Genomic DNA, 18575 nt, shown 5'->3' with positions numbered 1-18575 from the left:
TCGCGAATAGGCAAAGCTTGCATATCTTTCATTGGTAGAAGAAAAAGAACGAGTACAATAGAGAATACAACACATGGCATGAAGGCAAGAAGACATGAGCATGGAACCCAGGGCAGAGATACAAGGGATGCTTAGCCCGAACAGGGAAAAGACACAACTAAACCCACCAAGCCTAGAACTAGATAGGCATGCTGGACCACCGAGGACAACCGCGAGCGAGCAAGATAGAGCTTTCAAGAGGGGGGACGACGTTGTGACACCATTGCCATCTGATCCAAAACCGGACCTAGGGTTTCCCCAGAAGCTCGAAGCGGGGCACGGAGTAGGGCCATGGCAGCGCATCCAAGAAGGGAAAAGACACCAACGAGTGTCGTCGCCACCAGTATTAGGAAGCCGAGCCAGGGTTTCACCTGGCCTGGGTCTGAGCAAACCCATAGCCGCCAGATCAGGATCTGAAGATGATGAAGTCAGCCCGTCAGTTTGTCACCACCTCAGGAGGGAGTAGGTGGGGCTGCACCCGCCGTCGCCGAAAAATGTGAGCTTTGGAACCGACATGGCGTGTAGGTGGATGGGGTCGCAGAGGTAGCGGGGTAGAGAGCCAGTGCATAGGGGGATGGTGACCGGCGCCACCTGCAAGCCAGGAATCGAAAGGGAATGCAGTTTCGAGCTGCCAGAGATGGAGCTGACATAACATCGGTGAGCTGAAGAAGCTGGAGGGGGTGCAACAACCGGAGCACTAGTGCCAAACCATGTCGGAAAGCCATGGACACTGGAGAACGCATGTCCGTCGTTGTCGAGACTGGAACGCTGCCGACAAGGATCCACCACGAAGCATCAACCGCCTGCCAAGAAAAACCACTACGACCATACACCCGCATAAGTCACCATGGCAACTCGGTGAAGGTGCCGTCAGAGACGGAGAGTAGCCTGCACAGGGGCATGGACAAGCCTCGACTAGCCTAATCACCTCCACCCAAGGGCCTCATGCTCACCCACAAACAACAGCTCACAGAGGAAGAGTTGCACCGATGGGGAGGCAAGAGGCGGGCGGGGGAGGAGCATCCACGGGCGTGGCCGCGCTTCCGTGCCGGAGCGGCAAGGGAGGACGCAACAGTTGGAGGAGGAGCCGCTCGCGGTGCGCCAGATCGGATCTGGGGGTGGGTGGGGTAGTTTCCGACGCGAGGTAGACGAAACTACCCTACCACCACCATGCCGGGGCGCGGCACGGCTTCACTGACCGGCCCTCCTGTGGCGGAAGACTAGTAATGCATATACGCAACCAACAAACCAAAAATATGCAAGTATGATATAAAAGAGGGAAACGTTTAGAGCCGGGGCACCGGCCGAAACTTCGGCCGGTCGACTCGCTCACCCCCGCGCGTAGCGCTAAAGCAGGAGGGACACGTCATTCCGCGAGGGCCCGCACACCGCTTTGCTTTCCTTATCCTTTCCAGCGCGGCTGCTGTCCACACACACCACATCTCCTTCCTTTCTTCCCTGCCCTGCCCACGCCGCTGCTTCTGCCTATCTACTTTTTCTTAGACGCCATTGCTGTAGAGTTGCTGCACGGGGCGCCCTCCCCCACGAAGCGCGGCGTCGCGGGGAGTTGTTGCTGCTGCACGGGATGCCATCGCCATGGCCGCGCCCTTCGCCATGGCCGAACGCGACGGGGCCGAGCACCGGCGCTACTACGACAGGGGGCCATGGCCTGCGAGCTCACAGGCCAGGGCGGCCATGGCTTACGAGCTCGAGGCATGTTACTTACAACTCCAGATTTGCTTCCATGTTTGTTTTTGCTGGAACCAGTGTACTAATTTGTTACCACCGTCTTCATTTTTTGCTGGAACTAACCAAATTTTGCTGCCATGTCGTTTTGCTGGAATCATTTTGTACCACTTTTTTGCTACAACAGTTTTGGTTTTTTGCTACTACCAGCACTGTCGTTTGTTACATCCTTTTTCATGAGATTGTCGAGACCCTGCGACTGTGTGTTTTTGCTACAACCTTGTACAGTTTTTGCTACAACCTTGTGCATTTTTTGCTACTACTAGAGAAGCCCCTAGCTGGACCACAAGTTGTTTCTGCATGTTTTCAACTCCCCCAACCATTAACTCGTTACGTCGCTTGAGGTGTGGCCCATCCGTTGCGGGAGACACATGTCAGTCTCTCCTGTTGGTTATGTAGTCTCTCGGCCTCACTTTTTTCTAATCAGAGCCTGACGATCTTAACTCACACTTTCTTGGCATGCACCTCGATGAAAGTCGACTTCCCATATATCCAAGTTGGAGGACAACTTGAGTTGCCTCATGGACCAGCTGACATGCTAGCGTGGTGCTAGCCTCCGACCCCACCACACACTAGTTACCCACGATGTTCGCGCAGTCGACTTTCAACATATCACAAATCACCAGTTGCTCTGCGCCCGAGAAGATGTATACGCCCATGCAAGTTCGCTAGCTGTAGGCGGTAGACGAGTCTGGGTTTTGGGTGTGGGGGCTCGATAAGGTGTTCGCCAGGAGCGTTGTAGGGTCGCCCCGGGGAGACAAGGAGATTACGACATTCATGCAGTTCATACCTACATCACATACGTCTTGTGTCGCAATGGATAACGCAAATAAGTTCGTGTGGTCGAGCCACATTGACATGAGGATCCGATCATGGTCCTCCCATCAATGGTGGTAGTTGTAGCATATTTTTCGAAAAGGGGCGCTTTATTACTTAAAAGGTTTAAGCATTACACCCGGCCTCTGCATAATTAAGATGCACACAGTCAACAAAGTCCTCACACCAAGCCAAAATAAAAGAATAAGGCGATATCAAGGAAAATGAATTATGTATAACGCCTAAACTGAAGGTGGCCCAATCGTAAGATCATGCTGCCACCCACGTTGGATAAAAATATCTCTCGCCGTAGCCTCCAATCGTGTACACACCTCCATAAACAGGTCTCGATTCTCCACTAGTTGTAGAGAGGACCATAAACGAAGAGTACCGATACATCTGTAGATAACCTGCATAAGAGAAGTACTTTTATCACTAAAAACCTTATCATTTATACATAGCCAAAGCGACCAAATCACGGCAAGCGCTCCCACCCTGATAAGAATTGTAAACTTGTGATCAATCACATGTAGCCAGTTGCCAAATATATTAGCAACACTACAAGAAGGATACAAGCCAGACGCTATTTGGATGACCGACCATATAGAACGAGCCAATTTACATTGGAAGAATAAATGTTTTATTGTCTCATCATGCGGACAAAAGACACATCGTGTACTTCCATGCCAATTCCTCTTAATAAATGTTATCTTTAGTAAGAATGACTCCGCGACGAAAATACCATGCAAAGATTTTATTCTTAAGAGGTATCTTCATCTTCCAGATCTTCTTATTATTATCAACTGGCACGTCAGACTGGATCAAAGCTCTATACATAGAATCCACTGAGAATTTCCCATTCCCATGTAAGTTCCAACAAAATACATCAGACCCTTGTGACAACTGTACCGTGGCTAACCGCTGGAGTAGTATGTTCCACGATTGGAGTCTAGGTCCAATTAAATCCCTTCTGAACGTCACATTTGGCGGAAATGATTCCAAAACCTTGGCGATAGTATCATCCTTGTGACGCACAATATTGTATAGAGCTGGATATTGTTCACGGAGTGTAGCATTACCTAGTCACTTATCCTCCCAGAATCTAATTTCCGAGCCATCCTTAATCAAGAAGGAACCATAGCGGAAGAAATATTTCTTCGTTGCCATTAGTCCCGCCCAAAAATGGGAGTCCCCTGGCTTCCAGTATACTTGTGATACCGCCTTTGAACCCACATATTTTCTTCTAAGGAGGGTTTGCCATACACCATCTTCCGTCAATAACTTAAACAACCATTCCGAGAAGGGCCCTATTCTTAACCTCAAGGTCATGAATGCCCAACCCGCCTTGGTCCTTGGGACGGCAAACCACACTCCATTTAGCCAGCCGATATTTCTTTCTCTCGCTATCTCCTTGCCAAAAGAATCTCGATCGGAAGTAATCCAATCTATGTAATACTCCTTTCGGCAACTGGAAGAAGGAAATCATATATAGTAGCATATTACTTAGTACTGAATTTATGAGGACCAACCTTCCACCCAGAGATAGCAATTTACCTTTCCAACTACTAAGTCTTTTTTGTAGTCTCTCCTCGACGTATTTCCATTCAACATTTGTGAGTCTCCGATAATGTATCGGTATCCCCAAATAAGTGACCGGGAACTGGCCCAACCTGCATCCGAATAGGTCAGCATACAGGTGGGCCTCGTCTTGAGCCTCGCCAAAACAAAACAATTCACTTTTATGAAAATTGATCTTAAGGCCTGAGAGTTGCTCGAATGCTGATAAAATTAATTTCAGATTTCTTGCTTTCTCGAGGTCATGATTTATAAAGAGAATTGTATCGTCAACATATTGAAGGATGGAGAGACCACCATCACCTAGATGATTCACCACCCCATCAATTTGGCCATCAACCTTGGCACGCTCAATCATGACCGCTAGCATATCTGCCACTATATTGAATAGCATGGGCGATACTGGGTCACCTTGTTGCAATCCTTTCTTCGTTTGGAAATAGTTACCAAAGTCATCATTGAATTTAATGGAAACACTACCTCCAGTCACGAAGCTATGGATCATTGCGCGCCACTCTGCAGAAAATCCTTTCATTCTGAGAGTCTGTTGAAGAAAAGACCACTTGACTTTGTCATAAGCTTTTTCAAAGTCGATTTTTAGAACTACCCCATTCAGTTTTTTCCAATGCAATTCATGGACTGTTTCGTGAAGGACAACAACCCCATCTAGGATGTTTCTGCCTTGCATGAAAGCAGTTTGAGAAGGACGAACCACATGTTCAGCAACCGAATGTAGTCTAATCGTCGCAACCTTCGTGAAGATCTTAAAACTGACATTAAGGAGGCAGATTGGACGATACTGTTGTATCCTTTCAGCCTCATTAACATCAGGTAATAAAATAATTTCACCGAAGTTTAATCGAAACAACTCTAGTTGGCCAACGTGAAGGCAGCCAAACAAGAGTAGGAGATCATGTTTGATGACATCCCCAAAGTTCTGGTAGAACTCAGCGGGAAAACCATCTGGACCCGGAGCTTTGTTGTGCTCCATTAGTTGTAGATCATGTCGATATGGTAGAATATAATGGATTACAAGGATTATTACACCATGCCATTCGAGCGGAGTAGCAAGTAAAGCGTCGTGCCGGTCATGATAATTCATCAAACTCGATGAGACGTAATTTTCAGAGAGAGGGTGGTTGTAATAGTGGTTTCAAATCTAATTCTAAGTCTGCTACCAAGGAACTATCTCCATCCAAGGTTGAATCGTCTCGTGCTTCTAACTCTCGTACTAGTGATATTGTGTGCTTTAAGTGTGGTGGCAGGGGGCATAAGAAGTTTGAGTACTCCTCACAGAAGAAGGATACATGTCCGCGAGTGATGGAGAAAAAATACTGACACATCTAGTGAGAAATCTGAAGATGATGAAAAAGTGACTGCGAGTTTTGAAGCTGTAGAAGCATACCCATCATTAATGGTGCAACGAGTGAAAGAAGACCGTATTGAGGATAAGGGGCAGCGATGGAATATTTTTCAGTCCGAGTGTAAGATCAACAACACCAATTGCAAGCTAATAATAGATGGTGAAAGCTACACCAATGCAGTAAGCAAAGGGTTAGTTGATGCTTTGGGATTGCCGGCATGGAAGCACCCACAGCCCCACCGTGTCGAGTGGTTGTACCATACAGGAAAGCTCGAGGTCACTCATAAGGTACGCGTCAAATTTTCAGTTGGCGACTATACTGATATGGTGATATGTGATGTCATACCAATGGATGCATGCCACTTGTTACTGGGGAGACCATGGCAGTATGATCATAGTCCTACACATGAAGGTTGGACAAACACTTATTCATTTTGGGATGCTGGGAAGCAATGTATTCTGCAACCAATGTTTGATAGTGCAATCAAGGTGGATGGCAATGTTTCACTACAGAAGAAATTTGGGAAAACTACATTAAAACCGAGGACGGTTTCGATTCAAGGGGGAGGGGATGATGTGGCCTTGGGTGCAACAGAAAATAATATTTCACATGAAATAGTAATCCGACCTACACATGTTTAGAATGAGTTGCTGACGGCACCAACTAAGAAAACCAAGGCAGAAGAGTTTTTCTTTATTGAAAAAATACGGATGCCAATTCCATTGTCAGATCATAAGCAGGAGGATATTAAGCCGACTTTTAGAACACCTCCACGTTAGGTAGCATAACATAATACTTGTGCGTGCTGTTTACGAATTAAGGTCAATTGTCCAGCGTGTTATTTCCTAGTATTACAAGTTATGTAGCATGAAGGGTCAGGAATACTAGTCCATTTTGGACTTTTGTGATCTAACTTGCCGGATACTTAATTAGTTAAATCTTAATTAGTTTATTTTCCAGGGTAATCTTGATTAGTTTGAATAGGAGAAAGATAGAGTCCGATTGTAGTTGCTTATGTGCGTCGCCTATATAACAGGCAGGCTCATGCCTTTGTACGGGAGAGTTAGTTGAATAAAATACCAGAAAACGCACGTTGGGATGCACCAAAAATCCTCGTGTTTGCTGGTCCGTGAGGGATTTCAGAGCTGCTACGCGTAGGATTTGATCCGGTCGAATTCTTGCACAAGTTTTTTTTTCTTTGGTCTTCTTGCGTTTTTGCTTGATCCGAAGAGCCGTACTACCATTTCTACATAAGCTGCTGCTGGTGCGACGATTGTTCGTCGACGTTCTTGCTAATTCATTGAGTACCGTGAAAGATTGGACCTACGAACAACTCGCCATCTAGTTGGGTCACATCAAGTGGTATCAGAGCTGCTGCTGGTAGCTGTAGCATATGTCGGCCATTATACACCATGTTTAAGGAGGTCTTGACATGAAGAACACTCCAATGCTCTCCCTGGCAACATGTGGGAATGGAGGGCAGGGGCACATGAACAATGCATGGGCGACCAACGGGAAGAGATGGCAGAAGAGCGAAAACCTGGTGGGAAGAAACGGAGACCCATCGGGGGTTGTAAACAGTGGTCTTCCGCCATTCCTCTTAATTGAATGCCTAGCTCTCCTACGTCCTTTGACTCCTTTCAGAAAAAAAGGTGACCCATTCGGGGGTTGTACATGCCCTAGACTTTATTTTATAGCCGAACTAGACGAATGCCAGTTAGAGTTGTTGCCGCTTCAGTGAAAGACTTGTGAGAAAACATCTGCCTTTGTTGACGAAAATTTTCCGTACTGACGCATTATGACATGGCCAACGCTAGGCGCCGGCGCACCGGCCCAAATTTGGGCCGGTCGCGCCCTAGCCATTCGATTGAGGCCCGCACAGGTGTCGATGGGCGTCGTTCCCCGTCGTCTTTTTCACATCGCGATTGAACACTAATAAAAAAAAGCAGGGAGACATGGCGGTGTTGGAAATATGCCCTAGAGGCAATAATAAAATGGTTATTATTATATTTTCTTGTTCATGATAATTGTCTATTGTTCATGCTATAATTGTGTTATCTGGAAATCGTAATACATGTGTGAACACATAGACCATAACATGTCCCTAGTGAGCCTCTAGTTGACTAGCTCGTTGATCAATAGATGGTTACGGTTTCCTGACCATGGACATTGGATGTCATTGATAACGGGATCACATCATTAGGAGAATTATGTGATGGACAAGACCTAATCCTAAGCATAGCACTAGATCGTGTAGTTCGTTTGCTAAAGCTTTTCTAATGTCAAGTATCATTTCCTTAGACCATGAGATCGTGCAACTCCCGGATACCGTAGGAATGCTTTGGGTGTACCAAACGTCACAACGTAACTGGGTGGCCATAAAGGTGCACTACAGGTATCTCCGAAAGTGTCTGTTGGGTTGGCACAGATCGAGACTGGGATTTGTCACTCTGTATGACGGAGAGGTATCTCTGGGCCCACTCGGTAATGCATCATCATAATGAGCTCAATGTGAACAAGTGATTGGTCACGGGATCATGCATTACGGTACGAGTAAAGTGACTTGTCGGTAACGAGATTGAACGAGGTATTGGGATACCGACGATCGAATCTCGGGCAAGTAACGTACCGATTGACAAAGGGAATTGTATACGGGATTACCTGAATCCTCGACATCGTGGTTCATCCGATGAGATCATCGAGGAGCATGTGGGAGCCAACATGGGTATCCAGATCCCGCTGTTGGTTATTGACCGGAGAATCGTCTCGGTCATGTCTGCGTGTCTCCCGAACCCGTAGGGTCTACACACTTAAGGTTCGGTGACGCTAGGGTTGTAGAGATATTAGTATGCGGTAACCCAAAAGTTGTTCGGAGTCCCGGATGAGATCCCGGACATCAAGAGGAGTCCCGAAATGGTCCGGAGGTAAAGATTTGTATATAGGAAGTCCAGTTTCGGCCACCGGGAAAGTTTCGGGGGTCACCGGTATTGTACCGGGACCACCGAAAGGGTCCCGGGGGTCCACCGGGTGGGGCCACCTATCCCGGAGGGCCCCATGGGCTGAAGTGGGAAGGGAACCAGCCCCTGGTGGGCTGGTGCGCCCCCCATGGGCCTCCCCCTGCGCCTAGGGTTGGAAACCCTGGGGGTGGGGGGCGCCCCACCTGACTTGGGGGGCAAGTCCCCCCCTTGGCCGCCCCCCCCTTGAGATGGGATCTCCAGGGGCCGGCGCCCCCCAGGGCCCATATATAAAGGGGGAGGAGGGAGGGCTGCGCACCCAAGCCCTTGGCGCCTCCCTCTCCCCCGTAACACCCCTCCCTCTCGCTGAGCTTGGCGAAGCCCTGCCGAGATCCCCGCTGCTTCCACCACCACGCCGTCGTGCTGCTGGATCTCCATCAACCTCTCCTTCGCCTTGCTGGATCAAGAAGGAGGAGACGTCTCTCCCAACCGTACGTGTGTTGAACACGGAGGTGCCGTCCGTTCGGCGCTAGGATCATCGGTGATTTCGATCATGACGAGTACGACTCCGTCAACCCCGTTCTCTTGAACGCTTCCGCTCGCGATCTACAAGGGTATGTAGATGCACTCCTTCCCTCTCGTTGCTAGTAAACTCCATAGATTGATCTTGGTGATGCGTAGAAAATTTTAAATTTCTGCTACGATCCCCAACAGTGGCATCATGAGCTAGGTCTATGCGTAGTTTCTATGCACGAGTAGAACACAAGTTGTTGTGGGCGTTGATTTTGTCAATTTACTTGCCGTTACTAGTCTTATCTTGATTCGGCGGCATCGTGGGATGAAGCGGCCCGGACCGACCTTACATGTACGCTTACGTGAGACAGGTTCTACCGACTGACATGCACCAGTTGCATAAGGTGGCTAGCGGGTGTCTGTCTCTCCCACTTTAGTCGGATCGGATTCGATGAAAAGGGTCCTTATGAAGGGTAAATAGAAATTGGCATATCACGTTGTGGTTTTGGCGTAGGTAAGAATCGTTCTTGCTAGAAACCTATAGCAGCCACGTAAAAGTTTGCAACAACAATTAGAGGACGTCTAACTTGTTTTTGCAGCAAGTGTCATGTGATGTGATATGGCCAGAAGGATGTGATGAATGATATATGTGATGTATGAGATTGATCATGTTCTTGTAATAGGAATCACGACTTGCATGCCGATGAGTATGACAACCGGCAGGAGCCTAGGAGTTGTCTTAATTTATTTATGACCTGCGTGTCAACTAAAACGCCATGTAATTACTTTACTTTATTGCTAACCGTTAGCCATAGTAGTAGAAGTAATAATTGGCGAGACAACCTCATGAAGACACGATGATGGAGATCATGGTGTCATGCCGGTGACGATGATGAACATGGCGCCCCGAAGATGGAGATCAAAAGGAGCAAAATGATATTGGCCATATCATGTCACTATTTGATTGCATGTGATGTTTATCATGTTTTACATCTTATTTGCTTAGAACGACGATAGCATAAATAAGATGATCCCTTGCTAAAATTTCAAGAAAGTGTTCCCCCTAACTGTGCACCGTTGCGAAGGTTCGTTGTTCCGAAGCACCACGTGATGATCGGGTGTGATAGGTTCTAACGTTCGCATACAATGGGTGTAAGCCAGATTTACACACGCAATACACTTAGGTTGACTTGACGAGCCTAACATGTACAGACATGGCCTCGGAACACAAGAGACCGAAAGGTCGAACATGAGTCGTATAGCAGATACGATCAACATAAAGATGTTCACCGATGATGACTAGTCCGTCTCACGTGATTATCGGACACGGCCTAGTTGACTCGGATCGTGTAACACTTAGATGACTAGAGGGATGTCTGTCTGAGTGGGAGTTCGTTAATAATTTGATTAGATGAACTTTATTATCATAAACTTAGTCTAAAAATCTTTACAATATGTCTTGTATATCAAATGGCTCACGCTAATGTTGCCCTCAACTTCAACGCGTTCCTAGAGAAAACCAAGCTGAAAGACGATGGTAGCAACTACACGGACTGGGTCCGTAACCTGAGGATTATCCGCATAGCTGCCAAGAAAGCATATGTCCTTCAAGCACCGCTAGGTGATGCACCTGTTTTCCCAGCAACTCAAGACGTTCTGAACGCCTGGCAGTCGCGTAGTGATGATTACTCCCTGGTTCAGTGCGGCATGCTTTACAGCTTAGAACCGGGGCTCCAAAAGCGTTTTGAGCAGCACGGAGCATATGAGATGTTCCAAGAGCTGAAAATGGTTTTCCAAGCTCATACCCGGGTCGAGAGATATGAAGTCTCCGACAAGTTCTACAGTTGTAAGATGGAGGAGAATAGTTCCGTCAGCGAACACATACTCAAAATGTCTGGGTTGCACAACCGCTTGTCTCAGCTGGGAGTTAATCTCCCGGATGACGCGGTCGTTGACAGAATCCTTTAGTCGCTCCCACCTAGCTACAAGAGCTTTGTGATGAATTTCAATATGCAGGGGATGGAAAAGACCATTCCTGAGGTATATTCAATGCTGAAATCAGCGGAGGTGGAGATCAAAAAGGAACATCAAGTGTTGATGGTGAATAAAACCACTAAGTTCAAGAAAGGCAAGGGTAAGAAGAACTTCAAGAAAGACGGCAAGGGAGTTGCCGCGCTCGGTAAGCAAGCTGCCAGGAAGAAGACAAAGAATGGACCTAAGCCCGAGACTGAGTGCTTTTATTGCAAGGGAAACGGTCACTGGAAGCGGAACTACCCCAAATACTTAGCGGATAAGAAGGCCGGCAATACCAAAGGTATATGTGATATACATGTCATTGATGTGTACCTAACTAGCGCTCGTAGTAGCTCCTGGGTATTTGATACCGGTGCGGTTGCTCATATTTGTAACTCAAAGCAGGAGCTGCGGAATAAGCGGAGACTGGCGAAGGACGAGGTGACGATGCGCGTCGGGAATGGTTCCAAGGTCGATGTGATCGCCGTCGGCACGCTACCTCTACATTTACCTACGGGATTAGTTTTAAACCTCAATAATTGTTATTTAGTGCCAGCTTTGAGCATGAACATTGTATCTGGATCTCGTTTAATGCGAGATGGCTACTCATTTAAATCCGAGAATAATGGTTGTTCTATTTATATGAGAGATATGTTTTATGGTCATGCCCCGCTGGTCAATGGTTTATGAATCTCGAACGTGATGTTACACATATTCATAGTGTGAATACCAAGAAATGTAAGGTTGATAATGATAGTCCCACATACTTGTGGCACTGCCGCCTTGGTCACATTGGTGTCAAACGCATGAAGAAACTCCATGCAGATGGATTTTTGGAGTCTCTTGATTATGAATCATTTGACACGTGCGAACCATGCCTCATGGGCAAAATGACCAAGACTCCGTTCTCCGGAACAATGGAGCGAGCAACCAACTTATTGGAAATCATACATACTGATGTGTGCGGTCCAATGAGCGTTGAGGCTCGCGGTGGCTATCGTTATGTTCTACCCTCACTGATGACTTGAGTAGATATGGGTATGTCTACTTAATGAAACACAAGTCTGAGACCTTTGAAAAGTTCAAGGAATTTCAGAGTGAGGTTGAGAATCAACGTGACAGGAAAATAAAGTTCTTACGATTAGATCGTGGAGGGGAATATTTGAGTCACGAATTTGGCACACACTTAAGGAAATGTGGAATTGTTTCACAACTCACGCCGCCTGGAACACCTCAGCGTAATGGTGTGTCTGAACGTCGTAATCGCACTCTATTGGATATGGTGCGGTCTATGATGTCTCTTACCGATCTACCGCTTTCATTCTGGGGTTATGCTTTAGAAACTGCCGCATTCACTTTAAATAGGGCTCCGTCGAAATCCGTTGAGACGACACCGTATGAATTATGGTTTGGAAAGAAACCTAAGCTGTCGTTTCTTAAAGTTTGGGGATGCGATGCTTATGTCAAGAAACTTCAACCTGAAAAGCTCGAACCCAAGTCAGAAAAATGCGTCTTCATAGGATACCCTAAGGAAACCATTGGGTATACCTTCTACCTCAGATCGGAAGGCAAGATCTTTGTTGCCAAGAACGGGTCCTTTCTGAAGAAAGAGTTTCTCTCGAAAGAAGTAAGTGGGAGGAAAGTGGAACTTGATGAGATGACCCCTCTCGAACCGGAAAGTAGCGCAGCACAAGAAAATGTTTCTGTGGTGCCTGCACCGACTAGAGAGGAAGTTAATGATGACGATCATGATCAAGTTACCACTGAACTTCGTAGGTCCACAAGGACACGTTCCACACCAGAGTGGTACGGCAACCCTGTCTTGGAAATCATGTTGTTGGACAACGATGAACCTTCGAACTATGAAGAAGCAATGGCGGGTCCAGATTCCAACAAATGGCTTGAAGCCATGCAATCCGAGATAGGATCCATGTATGAAAACAAAGTGTGGACTTTGACAGACTTGCCCGATGATCGGCGAGCGATAGAAAATAAATGGATCTTTAAGAAGAAGACGGACGCGGATGGAAATGTTACCATCTATAAAGCTCGACTTGTCGCTATGGGTTATCGACAAGTTCAAGGAGTTGACTACGATGAGACCTTCTCACCCGTAGCGAAGCTGAAGTCCGTCCGAATCATGTTAGCAATTGCCGCATTCTACGATTATGAAATATGGCAAATGGACGTCAAAACGGCATTCCTTAAGGAAGAATTGTATATGATGCAGCCGGAAGGTTTTGTCGATCCTAAGAATGCTGACAAAGTATGCAAGCTCCAGCGCTCAATCTACGGGCTGGTGCAGGCATCTCGGAGTTGGAACATTCGCTTTGATGAGATGATCAAAGCGTTTGGATTTACACATACTTATGGAGAAGCCTGTGTTTACAAGAAAGTGAGTGGGAGCTCTGTAGCATTTCTCATAGTATATGTGGATGACATACTATTGATGGGAAATGATATAGAATTCTTGGAAAGTATAAAGGCCTACTTGAATAGGTGTTTTTCAATGAAGGACCTTGGAGAAGCTGCTTACATATTAGGCATCAAGATCTATAGAGATAGATCGAGACGCCTCATAGGTCTTTCACAAAGCACATACCTTGACAAGATATTGAAGAAGTTCAATATGGATCAGTCCAAGAAGGGGTTCTTGCCTGTATTGCAAGGTGTGAGATTGAGCACGGCTCAATGTCCGACCACGGCAGAAGATAGAGAAAAGATGAGTGTCGTCCCCTATGCCTCGGCCATAGGGTCTATTATGTATGCCATGCTGTGTACCAGACCTGATGTAAACCTTGCCATGAGTTTGGTAGGAAGGTACCAAAGTAATCCCGGCATGGAACACTGGACAGCGGTCAAGAACATCCTGAAGTACCTGAAAAGGACTAAGGATATGTTTCTCGTTTATGGAGGTGACGAAGAGCTCGTCGTAAAGGGTTATGTCGATGCTAGCTTCGACACAGATCTGGATGACTCTAAGTCACAAACCGGATACGTGTATATTTTGAATGGTGGGGCAGTCAGCTGGTGCAGTTGCAAGCAAAGCGTCGTGGCGGGATCTACATGTGAAGCGGAGTACATGGCAGCCTCGGAGGCAGCACATGAAGCAATCTGGATGAAGGAGTTCATTGCCGACCTAGGAGTTATTCCCAATGCATCGGGGTCGATGACTCTCTTCTGTGACAACACTGGAGCTATTGCCCTTGCCAAGGAGCCCAGGTTTCACAAGAAGACCAGGCACATCAAGCGCCGCTTCAACTCCATTCGTGAAAATGTTCAAAATGGAGACATAGATATTTGTAAAGTACATACAGATTTGAATGTCGCAGATCCGTTGACTAAACCTCTTCCACGGGCAAAACATGATCAACACCAGAACTCTGTGGGTGTACGATTCATCACAATGTAACTAGATTATTGACTCTAGTGCAAGTGGGAGACTGTTGGAAATATGCCCTAGAGGCAATAATAAAATGGTTATTATTATATTTCCTTGTTCATGATAATTGTCTATTGTTCATGCACTAGTAGAAAAAGGGCCTATTGTCCCGGTTCGTGAGGGCCTTCTGTCCCGGTTTGTGAACCGGGACTAAAAGGTCGTTACTAATGCCCTTGGCCTTTAGTCCCGGTTCTTACACGAACCGGGACAGAAGGTCCTCCACGTGGCCGCTGCGGCCAGCCCAGGACGGAGGGCCTTTGGTCAGCATTTCAGGGGCTGGGGTTTTTGTTTTTTTTTGAAAGGGGGGGGGGGTTTAGGGGGTTTTGGGGGGTTAATTTAGGTTGTTATTAGGTAGCTATTAGAGAGAAGTGTCCTCTCTTATATCTCCGTGCTTGGTTTACCAACGCTACGTACTGCTATGCCTAAACATGGCTTAGATTGAAGTGAAGGCAACATGTGATGCATGTCGAAAGTAATACTAATCCTAACTTGATCAAGTTTGGATTGTACTACTTTCGACACGCACCACATGCATGTTGCCTTCACTTCAATCCAATCCATGTTCATTTCACCCGCTGATATATAATAACTCTTCATGCGCGCATCATGCATCATCATATATAATAACAAGTCCTACTAATCATCATCATACAACTTCTACTCGTTATTAATAACAAGTCATACGATCATCATCCTCACAGTCATCGAACCAACCCTACTTAATTGTTCTTAGCACATGATCATCAGTATTAGGTAGGACCGAAATACCCTCTTTAAGGTAAAATAGCATAAAACAATATAGACCCTGACTCTCCATTACCCATTATGGAGAATGGAGATCATCCTGTCTCCAATTCTTGCGCCTCGCTTCCTTTTGCTTCCAAGAACCTCCTTGCGACTGTCCATACATTTTTTCCATTCTTTGATTTGCATGTCTCCACTTCTTTTAGAAATCTGGTATGGACAGTTGAGATTCGTAGGATGACCCGGTTGTATATTCAAAACATCAAGCCTACCATTCTGATACATCAAATGAGGCACACAATCCTCTGGGATTATCTGTTGAAAAACATAGTAATAACTTCATAGTTAGCAATGATGTACTAGTTTTAGAACTATGCAAAATATGCACGGATGTCGTAATAGTAAGAAATCTTACCAGGGTATCTCCATAGTAGTTACCGTAGTTCAACACGTGCACTAGTGGCACGTATTGACCATAATGTTGAGGAGTTTGATTGTAGATATTGTAATTCTCAATATCAGTACAAAATCCGACCAAATGAGTTTTCTCCTTATAAGTTAACTCAGAGCCATCGGTGTAGTAGGTTCTGTCTACCATGTTCCGCACATTGTTTGAACAATCAAAATAAGCTGTCAATGAAAATAAGCTGTCAACTATTTTGAAATGAACAATATAAATTAGCTAATAACTATGTTTGAGAAACTCACATAGCGGTAGAATTGGAGGCGTATCAACAAGGACCCAAATGTCCATATTGTCTTGCTCGATGTCAGGATCACCAAGATCCATGGTGACAAGCATACCCTCATCAAAACCATACATCTTGCAAAATGCTTCCCAATTTTTGCAACCAAAATGGGTTACGCTCTCAGAATTATACAACTTTACTTCAAAATCTATATCATGATGGGTCCTTAGGTGAATTTTCTTTGTTTCCATATTTTCATGGTCTTCAAAATCCATCCTCTCCAAGACGTAGCGTCTTGCATGGCATGGGATAAGCTAGCCGAATTGTAAAAGATGAAAAGTACACGTTGAAATAGTTGAAGTCGTGCTTAATTACGAAAAAATAACACTTGTCGTCGTTGCGTACCGTTTCAACATTGAAGGTCTCCTCCAGCTTAATACTGAAGCGCCGATCTTCGTCCAGGTGAGGCCTGTCGCACTGACCTCGGTCGTCGTGGCACCAGTCGCACTCCCCCGGGAGACTTTCGTCGTCCGAGTACGACATTTCCTATGTTCATAATTCAAATATTAAACATCTACAATTAAATATATGTACTAAAAAACCTAAGTTAGATCATTATTATTCATCGCGGGTTGACTATTGGTTTGTTGAGTCTTTTCTTGAAAACTCTCAGCTCACGTGGTGTATACATTCGACCGTTGGTGATGGTCGCTCCTCCCTTTGTCCCCATGTGCATTACACCAAAATGTCTAGCACACGGGAACAAAGGAGAAGCGACCCCCACGACAACAGTCGGGATTCTTCGTCCTCTCATATATATATATGGTGGAACTCTCCCTCACTGATTCCTCTCTGACATTTGCGACCGTCGGTGATGGTAGCTCCTCCTTTCGTTCTCGAGTGCATTACACCAAATTGTCTAGCACACGGGAACGAAGGAGAAGCTACCCCCACGACAACAGTCGGGATTCTTCGTCCTCTCATATATGGTGGAGACTCGACAGACTTACAGTCAACCCGAAATATCGTTTAATTATCTTTCTAAAAGAGGATTTGGCTGGTCTCACCTCGATGTCGGAGGGGGCGGTGACGGGGACGACGGCAGGGATGATGGAGGGGCCGGGGGCTCCTAGATTTCTGCAAAAACAAAAACCCTATAAGCTATCAACTAATCATAGTGCTCTCCAATTTTAGCATTCAAAGTAGGATCGGAGTAGTTTTCCACTCTGAGCATTCAATAAGCAAAATCAAATCACAAAATAAAGTAGTATTCAAATTAGGATGCATTCAATTATAAGCAAAACTACATCATCTCCATGCGTCCGTACATCGTCGAATATTATCACTAATACACCTCGAATACTATCATACATATAGCATCGCTAGTACAGCTAGAACAGTAGCGCCCGACGGGTATCGGCGCGGGCGGTGGACACCCAAAGGGACGGAATCATCACAGGATCATAGCTCCAGTGAGATCCCTGAAGAACCTGCCAGGTATTGTCGAACCTGCCCTCCAACGCAACCATGTAGCGACGGACGTGCTGGTCCTCCTCGCTGACACGGTGACGTACCACCTCCGTGGTGTCCGGAAGCCTCGGCACCGTCACTGGCCCACGCGAGCGCCACCAAACAAGGATCGGGTCAACGACGGGCTGGTTCCTCACCAACCTACGCCCACCGGAAGGTAGCACCTCCCAAAACCAGCCCGGCGGAGCCCAGTCCCGGACATGGCCCCTCTGATCAAGCCGGCCTCCTCCGCCGAGTCGACGACGAGGATGCGGGATAGGCATCGTCGACGTCGATGCGGGAATAATTGCTTTAACTAAAAAAATAAACTACTTCTATAATAAAATAAACTAGTTTTGTTAAATCAACTAGTTCAACTACTAATTAAGCACTTACTATAAATAAAATAAAGTAGTTTTATTAATTAATCAACTAGTTCAACTAGTAAGCACTTACTATAAATAAATAAAATAAAGTAGTTCTTACTAAAAATAAACTACTTCTATATATAGTAAAATTGAATAAAATAGTTCTATTAATTAATCAACTAGTTCAACTACTAAGCACTTACTATAAATATATAAAATAAAGTAGTTCTTACTAAAAATAAACTACTTCTATATATAGTAAAATTTAATAAAATAGCTTTATTAAATCAACTAGCTAGTTCAACTACTAAGCACTAACCTAAAATCATATAGCTACATTATATTCATACATACATAGTTCTATAAAATTGTATGAACATTATATTCATACATACATAGCCACATCCATTCATCATATAGCTACCACATACATATATATATATATACATTATATATATGAAAAAATGCAATGAACAAAAAAATAATACAAATTATATGAAAAAAAATAAACAGAGTCGTGGCGTGGCGGCGGCTCACATCGGGCGACGGAGGGCGACGGCGTGGGCGGCGGAGGGCGACGGCGTGGGTGGCTGAGGGCGACGGCGACCGCGGCGGCCGGGGGGCGGAGGGCGACGGTGACGTACGGGCGACGGCTCGGGGGCGCGCGGCGGAGGCCGACGGCGACGGCGGCGGGGGCGGAGGACTGCGGCGACGGGCGATGGCGTGGGCTCGGGGGCACGGGCGACGACGACGGCGACGGGGCAGCCTGGCGGCGTAGATCGAGCTCGTGGCGTCGTCGGGCA

This window comes from Aegilops tauschii, chromosome 3 (genome assembly GCF_002575655.3).
Source record: "Aegilops tauschii subsp. strangulata cultivar AL8/78 chromosome 3, Aet v6.0, whole genome shotgun sequence".
Lineage (NCBI taxonomy): Eukaryota > Viridiplantae > Streptophyta > Magnoliopsida > Poales > Poaceae > Aegilops > Aegilops tauschii.
The sequence above is the reverse complement of the archived record's forward strand: the minus strand, read 5'-3'. Positions refer to the sequence as shown.